At 39.4% G+C, this 11382-nt stretch overlaps 1 protein-coding gene across 12 annotated transcripts in view; it reads right to left on the bottom strand.

Annotated features, from left to right (window-relative positions):
• Positions 1-2124: 2124 nt before the first annotated feature.
• LOC308199793 (uncharacterized protein) overlaps positions 2125-11382 on the bottom strand; it is a 119197-nt gene continuing 109939 nt past the window's right edge. For all 12 annotated transcript variants that reach the window (XR_013954949.1, XR_013954950.1, XR_013954951.1 and 9 more), the window contains 2 exons: positions 3283-3349; positions 2125-3064 (listed from right to left, as the gene is read on the bottom strand). The gene's annotated coding sequence lies outside the window, so the exon portion shown is untranslated. The remainder of the gene's footprint in view (positions 3065-3282; positions 3350-11382) is intronic.

Genomic DNA, 11382 nt, shown 5'->3' with positions numbered 1-11382 from the left:
CTCTTTCTTCTCTGAGACAGAAGAGACAAAGTCCTGGAGAGCTAAGTTTGATCAAGAAAAGAAGCTTAATTGAAAAGAATTGAAAAGTACCTTTTGCAAAATAACACCTTCTTCCCACATTACAGATATTTTAAAAGACTTGCATAAGGCAAAATGAAAAGCAGGTAGGGGGCAAGTGAAACACCATACTTTGGGTTTGTTTGTTTGTTTTAACCACACGTATCTCATAGACATAAGTGAAATTATCCAGCTTTCTAGCAAAAGAGAGAAAGAAGTTTGCAACACACAAAAAAAAAAAGTAATAGTAGCTGCAAAAATAAGTTGAACATATACACATACACACACAAATCAAAGCTAGATGAAGGAAAATCCTTCCAAGAATATTATGGAGTAACTTGAGCACTTATGTTCCACAGATACAGCACTGTAAATCTTTAAATATATATATACATACATATAATGGATATTTCAGGGCTGTAGGTAGGAACAAACTTTTATACAGTTTTATATGTTCTCTGAACATCATAACATATTGCACTTTTCACTGATGTTAAGACCAAATTCACATATAACATTGATTGATATATAAAGTATTTTTATGGAAGAGCAGTAGCCAGTCTTTCCTGCTCATGAAAAAGGAGGGGAGAGAAGGCAAGCAAGATACAACAAATTACAAGAGATAAAGTACATCAATCAAGGCAGGCAGCAATACGCTGATGACTGACAAATACAAGGTATGTATTCTACTACAATCTCAGCACCAGAAAACTCTAAAATATAAAGTGGAAAGTTGCTATCTTATGAAATATGACAAATTTAACACCAGCAAAACTTGAAAGTTGTAGAAATTATCAACTAGGAAAGGAATAGTGAAACCACATATTACAGGAAACGCTGGTATCTAAGATGGCAGGTGCAAGAGGAGATGGGATTGGTATTTGCTGATAAAGTAGAAAAAATATATCAAATCCAGCATCAGCTGTCTTGTAGGAGTAACACACCGTTGTATCATTAGTTTTGTCACAGGCATCGTGTGGAATCAGAGCACCAGTCCGCAAGGCAGCAATATAGATATACACACTGAGAAATAGATGAGGAAGGAGAATAGGGAGGAAATCATGGTTACAGCGAAGTCATGCAGCAGAAAGACACTTTACAATTATATTTGAAGAATTTTTTCTCATCCTACTGCACCATTTTCATTCCCTTCTGAGTAGCTAGGCTGAGCCCCTAAACTCTTCCTTCAGAAAAATCCTCAGGAGAGCTCTGCTACAAATTAGATCCCACCCTGTAGAGTCAATATTATCTGTCTGCAGAAAGATCATGTAATATCCCAAAGTCATTAATGTCAATTGCTTACATCACAAATCCTGAAATACAAAATCATGCTGGTAAGCTATGTCATCGGTGCATATGAGTTTGTTTCTATGCCATTTCTATCAGGGTAGTTAATACGTGTGTATGCACATCATTTCAGCCTTCATGCTATGCTTGTTCTTTGAGATTCAAAAGCATATGCTCAGTTGCACGTTAAAAATTGAAATGATAATTGGAGGCATTCCAAAATACATGCCTGACCAAGCTATCCCAGGGAAAAAGTCAGTGCTGATGAAGCAACAAAGATAATTAAGTCTTGTAAAGACCTCGTGTACTAGAGTAATTTCTGAATGTCCTGAAGCACATCCATGCCTAGCACACATGTACAACTTCCCCTGGCACAGCTTTGTGCTGTTCCCATGTGTCCTGTCCTTGGTTCCCAGGGAGCAGAGACCGGCACCTCCCTGCCCATTTCCCCTCCTCAGGAAGCTGCAGAGAAGAATGAGGCTGCCCCTCAGCCTCCTTTTCTCCAGACTGGACAACCCAAGTGTCCCTAGCCCCTCCTCACAGGATTTGCCTTCCAGCCCTTTTAACAGCTTTCTTGCCTTCCTCTGGATGCTTTCAAGCATCTTAACAGCCTTTTTACGTTGGTAAAGCCATAACTGCATACAATATTCAAGGTTAGGCTGCACCAATGTTAAATTTAGTGGGAATGAAAGTCAGATATTGTATTTTCCTTTGTTTTTCAGGCATTCACTTACTTATTAAGTCATTGCAGGTAAACAAGAATCAGTAAAATTGTGAGGGTTTTTTTTGATTTGTTTTTTATTTTATTTTTTTATTATTGCAACCTCAAGCCTCATCTAATGAGGCCAACTTGCTGTTTGTAATTACTAGTTGCTACTTGTCAGAGTGATGCCCCTTGTCTTGAGAGGAGGACTCCTGTGCTCCTCATGCATTGCAGCTTCTTCCTCCTCCATCTGTGGGAACATTCTGCTCATTTTGATGAATTTCAAAAGCTGGCATAAACAGCGATACCATTTACTGTCCTGGTAATATTAGATTACACGGTCCAGTTGTCAAAGGAATAACGGGAATCCATTTGTCACATGCAAAGATCTGTCAGTGTGGGAATTACCTGTGATTGTCACAGATGACAGGCGCTAATTAATGTTTTTTTCTGAAGGTGCAATCAGGCTGATGGGACCCCTCTACCTGTCGGCTTTACAAGAAAACCCTTTTCACTCCTGACAGGTTGCTTCCAGTCTTCAGCTTCTCTTTGGTCTGTAGGAGTCCTACACTTCCAGCCCAAATGTCTACGGCTTCAGAGAGAAATTAAAAAGCAACAAAGCAATTCAGTGCACCTTTATAAATCACACTGGCAGCAAAACAGAATTGAAATGAGACATACAATGGGATGTGCAAGAGTTCAAAGGACAAAGCACAATGCAATTACATTTTAAAGCATTTGCTGAACATCCCACATTAAAGCAGACAAAACGCCTTTGCAGCCCCAGAGTCTCCCAGTCAAGCCCAGGGAGATGACTGATAGATGAAAACAACGTATTCCTCACGTTTCCATGGCAGCTTTCCCATCAGCCTGCTGATCAATGCAGGGAGTCCAATTTCCCCAAGTTGTTAATCTTGTCAGAAGTGTTAGCATCCCTCAGGTTTGGCAGCACATCGCCCGCTCCAGCTTCTCAATGACACCTCAGCTGTGCCGACACGTCCCGTTGAGGACACAGCCCTGCGTGGGTTATGCAGCCCTGTGGTACAAAGCCATCACTCTTACATGCAACGCTTCTCTGACAGACGTGCCTCTCATTTTGGGAAGGACTTGTGAGCAATTTCCACATTAGGAGTGCGCAGCTGGGTGTGTTCCCTCGCGCGTTGTATATCGGTCCTAAAATATCCCAGGCTGTCACTCAGGGAACAGGCCTAACTCCTGGGCAGGGCCCAACTGACCTGAAATGGAGCCTGGAGGAGCAGAGTCTGTACAGCTGCTGTGGGATCCTCTTGGAAAAACGAGGAGCTGCAGAATGGACAGAGAGCAAAGAGCTGCTGTAATCAATGGTACTAAATGTAAAAGGGAAAGCTTTGGTCACAAAATCAGCTACAATATTCCTAGGAGTTTCATAAATGCTAAATTTTCACCTATCTTTAATAAAGCCTTAAAAGAGCTTGTGTGACTAAGGGCTTTATTTTCAAAGCTACTGAGGTGTGAGATTAGTTGTGAGATTTCCAGAAGAGTTTTGGCATCTTTCAGATGTGAGGTTCAGCTTCTGTAGTAATAAAAGTCTCAAGCTTCTGACACGGCTTCATGTGAGCTCAGTACTCACTGGTCCAATAGATATTTATGCCATGCATCTGTTGGCTAAAATAAATGATTGTGAACTATATCCAGCACTGTTAGAGTCAGCTCAAAACCCTTTTTCCTTTACAACCAGAGATCAAGATGCACGGACTCATTTCCACTGCCAGAGGTATAAGATACCTGGGCATGTTCAAATGAACTTCCAATAAAGTTAAGTTCAAGTGTAGTTCACTGTGTAACTCAATAACATTTTTCCCCCAAACAATTCCTTTAAAAGCACTGTTTATCAAAGCTTTCTTTGCACGATTATTCCCTGTAATTTTATTTGCAGTACCTGATTTATCAAAATCTGTATGTGCTTAGATTTATATTTGTAGGAAAGGAGATAAAAATAATTAAAGAGAGAGATCAATTAATGTAGTATTAGACGTAGCTGTTTTAAAGTAAGAGCTTTTTAAGTAGCCAATAATTAAAATAAGAGTGCATTTATTTGCATATCATATTTATCTATAAAAATACCATATATAAATGAATTTTCATGGTAGCTGAGTCACAAAAGTTTCTCAACAACTATATAGTTACATTCAGATTAAAAAAAATAATAATAACCATGATTCTTCAAGTGAATATTTGATAGTGAGTTACAAAAACAGGGATAAATACAAGGTATAGGAAAATGTGTTGGGACAGATCCTTAACAAATCTGAAGCAACATAGCATGATTGAATCTGGGAGCTGTGCTTCACACCAACTAAGCATTTTATCTATTAAACACAAGATTAAATCAGAGAAGTGAATAACAGCACAAAAAAATGTCTATGCACTGAAGGCTGTCATTTCTAACCTCTTTCTACATTTGACCAAAGAATGAAGGACTTCCAGGGCCAGCAGCAGCTAGGACACACACAGGCAAATAGTATCACTGCAAACAGTGCTAGAAACCTAAAGGTCAATACATAAACACGCAGAAAATAAAGGTGTGCATTGTTTGAAAGGTGTATGTGGAGGAGCTTGGTATCTCAGAGCACATTTATTGGGGTTTTCAATCTGGATGAAAAGATTCCTCCAGCCACCAGAGCTACCACATCACCTTCTGTAGCTTTTCTGGCAATGCTAATTAAGAGCAGATTTTGTCCAGACAATACGCTTGCAGCCCGTACTACAATAAAAACTGATAACTGACTCAAAAATTTGTAACAACGTCAGTAATGCTATCTAATGGCAGTTCAGAGTACAAAATTTATGTTTTGCCTTGTCAAAGTTTCTCCAGATGTATTTCTCTGGATATTTCACAGGTTGTAAATTCTGAGTTTCGCAATGTCAAATGCATGGTTTAACCCCTCCTCAACACTGCCTCCTCACCACTTCCAGCAGAGCAAAGGAGCGGGGCCTAAGGTCTTGCCCTGTTCAATACTGGCTTAGATTGCCTTCTGTAAGCAGCTACAGCTGAGAATTGGAAAGAACAAAAAAAAAAAATAAAAAAATACTGAGAATGGACACAGAATACAAAATTAAGAAAAAAAATTGTTAATAATTGACTTATTGAGAAAAAAAAATGAACCAGGAAAGTTTTCAGCTTTAAAAGGAAAACTTTTTGAATGAAATTTCAGGAAAAATTTAAGGTAGATTTATGCTTAAAATTTGAGAAGATAACAGTCATTGGCATACGTCATGGCATGAATGCCTACTGAGGGCTGACTCAGTGTCTTGGCCAAGGGACAGCATCACGCTCCCTTACTTGCTGAATGAACACATCTGCAGTCTCTGTATGACCACAGTTACTGTGGCAGATAATTCAAAGACACATTATTCAGATGAAAAATTAGAGAGAAACCTCATGGCTCGTGACCACAAGTCAGACTGCGCATCCTTCACAAGTTACTGCTTGCAGCAGACGATACAATATGCATGAGCAAACTCAGCAGAGGAATCTTAAGCCCACTCAGGACATGCAGTAACGAAGATAACAAGATGCTCTTCCTGTTAACAAGATGCTATTAAATAAAAAGATTTGTCATAGTAATAAAAAATATAAGCAAGAATAGACACAGCATCAAAATTGTACCCAAAATGAGCAATTCTTCTCAAGCAAAACAAGATAAAGGCAAGCTTGTAAGTGAAGATACATATAACAGCAAGCCTAAATAGAAAAGACAATAACAAAAGAGAAAGAAAACAAGGACATTAGCTTAGGAAAACAACAGACAAGAAAATCGAACCATATATAACAACTCTCCTGGGGAAAAGAGTATGAAGTTGAAACAGAAGGAAGTGCCTTACCAAACACAAACAAAAGATGAATAGATGGGAATATATAAATAAATAAGTAAATAAGAAATAAAATGACTCCAAACGTGGAAATATTAGCTAGTTGCAAATAGCTACCCAGTCATAGTAATTCTAAGAGGCACTTAAAATGAAAACATTGTTGTGCAAGGATACATACAAGAACAAAATGTCCCTCTCTTAAAAAAGTAGTCAGCCAGTTCCAGTGTCCTTTACCAAACTTTTCTAAGGGGATTTGAATGTACAGCTTTATTTTTCAGACACTATTATTTGCTCATGGTTCCCATCAATATCATTATCCACAATGCTTTTGTATTTTCCCCTGCAATGGCAATTTGTGAGTCAGCCAACGCAGCAGCCCAGAGATAATTGACAGGCGTCACTCAGAAATAGTAAAGCAGACTAAAGAGATGAGTGTGCGGGCAAGCAGTCATTATGTTCTACCCTTCCTAACAATATTAGAAGCAAATCTACTTAATATTTAAGAACAGGTCACTTCTTTTTGTCTGAAAGATTTAAGAAAGTTGGTTTCCCAATGTGAAAGTTTAAAAACCTAAATCTAACATCTGTTGAAATGAATGGGTAAAAAAATAAAGCGGTATTTTTGTGTTGATTTCAGAGAGATGTGAATCAGTTTCCAACACATTAATCACAAAGCACAAATAGAAATGAGACTGCTTTTTTGTATTACAATTGTTTTTTTTATGAGTAGTTGTACAAAAGCCAAACAACAGGCTTAGCAGCAACATAAAGTTAATCTTCCAGAAAAATACCTTTCTCCTTTGTCCTAACCAGATACATGCAAAAAGATGGCTCATAAAGTATTAAAGCTGACCAGAAAATTATACTTTGAGCCAATCCTCATTGCTTGAGCAAAATTTGGTTTTATTCAGTGCTATATCAGAATATATCTGGAAGATATATCTGAATAATGTATATCTATCTGGAAGAATATTGTATCCACATATCTAGTTTTAAAGAAAACAACCTCAGTTAGCAGTTCAGCAAAGTGCATTTTTTCTGATGGTTCAATTGGAACAAGACAGAAAAAAGGAAGTTCACTCTTTAACAGAAATGATTGAACTTCCTTTGTTGGGTGGCTGCTGGACACCCTCGCTTGGCCGGAGCCGTGGTGGGAAGCAGTCACTGCCAAGACTGGCAGAGGATCATCCCTTTGCACCTCTCTGGAGACAGTCAGGCTAGCTGTGCTTCCTGCACCCCCTCTGTGTGCAGATGTTTGGAATGTAAATGTATTTTCTGAATGCTGTCTAGAAAGACAAGATATTGAAGTATCCAAAAATTTCAAGCACTTACCTGAAGTTACAAAAGAACAAAAGTGGTAGAATTATAATAGTAGATAATAACCTTTCCTGACCCTCTCTATAGATCTCCACAGTAGGCATATATTTTATTCAATGCTTTGTCAAAAAGAAAAAGGGAGAGGGGATAAAAAAAAAAAAAAGCAGCTGTTTATCCTTCCGGAACAACAACATGAAGCACATCTTCATAACGATTTTCCCAAAGTATCTTAGAGTAAAGACAGTTTTCTGGTATTTATTTTCTATGGATTTCTATTAGGCCACAAAATGTTTTTGATTGCTGAAGGCAACGCATGTTGTAATAAAATAGAGACTCCACGCTCTGTACGCATCAGGAGAGGATGTGCCTGTGCCGTACCTGGTAGGAATGCTCTGAGCTGCTGAGGCCAACCTCAACTGCTGTCTGTAGACAAACTGTTCCTTTCCAGGGCAGTACGGAAGCAAACTTTCCTTAGATATATTTTTGGTGCCAAATCCTTTTTATAAGCCAAGAATTTTGATTTCTTTGAAGATGCCTATTCCAAATAGCTGGGCAGTCCCAGAGAGGTTTAAAGGCTTTCATTTCAGCTCACAGCCTCCCCAGGAGCAGGAGGACAGAGGTCTCCCAGCCTCTCTTTGAGGCTCCGAGGCTCTGACATCTGTTCCACGGCTCGAGGCTCTTCAGGTCCTCTCTCATGGCTTTCCAGATGGCCAGCGAACCACCTCCTCCCGAACAGATGCAAGCGAGAAATGGTGCTCTTTAATTTTGTTCAGCTGCCTATTTAGGCATTGAACAATAGCGGAAGTATTTTACGTTTACAAAAATATAACAAGGAGTCTCACATAAATCCTATATTTAAGCACCTTCTGTCCTGTGTAAGATAAATATACCAAAAATATTCTTCTGCAGAGCAGGCAAGTGAAATCAAGTTGTTCTCAGATTTGAAGACAAAGCCCTGGAACTAGAACTACGTGAATAATTTATTGTTTTGGTTCACCGCTTGATGCAAATTTTAGCAGGCATTTTTGGTGAGCATCCCCACCTGTCCAGTTTTGCCGCCTTCTGCAACCAAATCTGCTGTTCTTATAAGCATCAGTGCAAACAAAAGCACAGCATTGCTTCAAATTACTGCAAAGGGATATATGACCCCAGAAGCTGCTGCTGGCACATTTCTGGTCTCATTTCTAAGCTTTAATGACCACCGTGGTCTGCCTTGTAATTTTGTCTCGTATGTGACAGAGGAAGAAGGACACAGGTTAGGAAAGAGGGATGGTAAACCCACTACCACATTTGATAAATTACATGGTAAAAGTTCTTAAAGACTAGTGTACAAAACACGTACAGAAAACTCACCATCCCTTCCTGGATGTAGTAGCTGCACTAGTCCATGAATGTGTGCAGTCTTTTGGGACCGTGACTGTTTAGAGGTATGTGGCTGAAAAATTATATATAAGACCAATGCTTCTGAAAGTTGCTTTAGGTTCTAAAAAGAAATGTATACTTATCGGAGCTGACATCAAGAAAAAGATAGGGAAGAGCTGAGTTATCTTTAGAGTGATAACAGCAAAGGGAAAACATTATCTGCTGAATTTCAGAATGCGCATCAGGCATCCTTCACGCACTGGAAAAGCCTCAGGGTCTCCTGAGGCTGGTTTATTCTGGGTTTATTCTGTCCCACATTGATCTCAGTGTGAGAGCTAAATTTAGCCACTATTTCTTTCTTTTTCTTTTTTTTCTTTTTTTTTTTTCCCTTTAGCCTTTTGGGATCTTTCTTAGTGATGGTGATAACAACAAGGGTTGAATGCCACGATGTTTTCATGTTGGCTACTTTTAGATCCCTGATGGCCTTCTGTAATCCTACTGCTCAATAGCAGTAATGTCACACAGAAGAATGTAAGAACATTTCCTGGTCCAGAAAACTTTCTCTGCCACTTCACAGTGGGAGGTCTTGACAAGTAGTCATGTTTTAACAGTTATCACTTCGATAACCTCAATTCTCTCCTTGCCTACTTTTCTATTCCTCCTCCCTTCCTCAGTCTTCCCCTTCCCTCTAGGCTTATCTATTTTTCCAATTTTTACAGGAAAATCTTCCTATTCCATGCTCTATGATTTTTTTTTCTCCATTTTTGTATTACTTGTGCAGCACCCTGTTTCAATTAAGTGTGAAATCCCTCTTCATTAATGATAATTTTATCAACAGCATTTGGTTATGCTATGTCCTTGCATTGCACCTAGTTACAGCTTCTACCTACAGCAATCCCCATAAGCATCTTTGTTCTCAACCTCTTTTAAAGGTTGCCTAAAAGGAGTAAATAGAAAGCCTGCTGGTTGACCTAATTGGCTACTGCGAGGTTGTTACTCAGCTTCACCTCCCACTAGCCATGAAGCTACAGGGCATCATTTCCTCTTATTTAATGGGCTCAGTTACAGTATTTTTATCTGGGCTTCCTTCCTCCTCATTACAACCAAGCAAAACACGACGACAGCCCAAACACAGGCTCTTGGCCACACAATGATCCTCAGCTTAGCTCACTTTATGGCCTCCTCTAGTTTGTGGAGATCTGTTCCTCAACACATTGAGGAACACATCCTTCTGAACAGCTTGCAAAAAAACTTGGGAGAATTGCGCGTGCAGAACTGGTTCATCAACACATTTGTTACTTTCATCCTAGTGTCCCAAATCACTGACTCATCATGAAATTAGACTAGACAAAAGCAGACAAAAAAATATATTAACAGTGGATATTAACCTGAATATTAAAAACCTGAAAATATTAACAGTGGATATTAACAATCCTTTTGTTCACTTCTTGTGCAGCTTCAGACTATTCACGATCATGTATTTTGTCTGCTGTCAGTGCACATTTCAAAAACAATTTGCTCTTTATTTTTTTTACCCTATCATTTAACTCAAAAACTTTATACAACAGGAGCAAACGCAGTTGATCACTATGTGCACAGTTTCATCTGATAGCGCAGACTTTAATCCCAGATGACAAATGTATCTGAAATGCTATTCCTATGCAATTGCCTTAAAGATGATGACAGAAGGAAATGCGCATGCACAGACACCCACCTGCACACCACGTGCAGCCTGACCGGGAAGTGGCATTGATAAACTACCTATTGACACAGGTCAGTATGGATCAGGGAATGCTAACATGCCATAGTTGCAACAAGTCTCAACTCGTAACGCATAGGTCACTGCAAAAATCAGGACTGCTGATTTTATTTACACTTCATTCTCTGAAACAAGACCTGCGATCAGGAATCCTGACACCATGCAGCTGCCAGCAGCCTTATCCCCAGCAGCACAACCCTACAGCTACTGCACTTAAGTTTTTATCCCCACCAGCGTGCAAGTTTCACAGACAGGAAAATTATCACCAAGACAGATCCTGTGTTAACCAAACATCACATGCTTGCAGTTGTCTGTCACGCTATGGCATTATTTGGGGTTTTGATGGGCAGCGACCACACGTGCTGACGCTGCCTCGATGATGCCTGCTCTCCAGCTGGAGCCACTGGGTGCTGCCATCAAGTCTGACGAACGACGTTAACATACACGAGAGCTGGCTAAGTCAATTGGAAGAAAAGAGCATCAGTGAAATGATTCAATCTGCATAAACCACCTTTTCTGGGGCAGCAATATACCCACTTGTAGTTAATAATGACATCTTCAGCAATGCCTTCATTGATCTGAAGGAGGGTGCGCTACGTGTGGGGTTCGCGATCAATTGTTCTCCTCGCGGTACATTTAACTGCCGCAGAAGGCAGCAGTATTTCATACCCCTATTTTGCTGCTCACAGAGAAATGCTCCTTGAAAAACACCTCAGACTTCAATTTATTTCAAGTCATTAGAACAAAATCTTTCACATGGACAATATGATTTATAAACTCGGAGAGATACTTTTATGAACTATCTTCTGAATTCTAAACCTTCAATATTTGCTATAGCTCTTTACTCATTTGGTCTCTGAAATGAAAGAAAAAAGCTCACCAGTGAATAAAGAAGAAAATGATTCTCAGATTCCAAAGAATAAGCACATCAAATTAAAAAATCATTTATTTCAGTGCTTCTCATGCGGCTGAGTCACAAACGCGTACAATTGTCTAGCCAGGCTCCCCAGCCTGCACGCAGCCGCTCTGTCTTTGTGGCACAAAT

The sequence above is a fragment of the Anser brachyrhynchus genome (genome assembly GCF_964034855.1).
Source record: "Anser brachyrhynchus genome assembly, chromosome: 9".
Lineage (NCBI taxonomy): Eukaryota > Metazoa > Chordata > Aves > Anseriformes > Anatidae > Anser > Anser brachyrhynchus.
The sequence above is the reverse complement of the archived record's forward strand: the minus strand, read 5'-3'. Positions and strand labels throughout refer to the sequence as shown.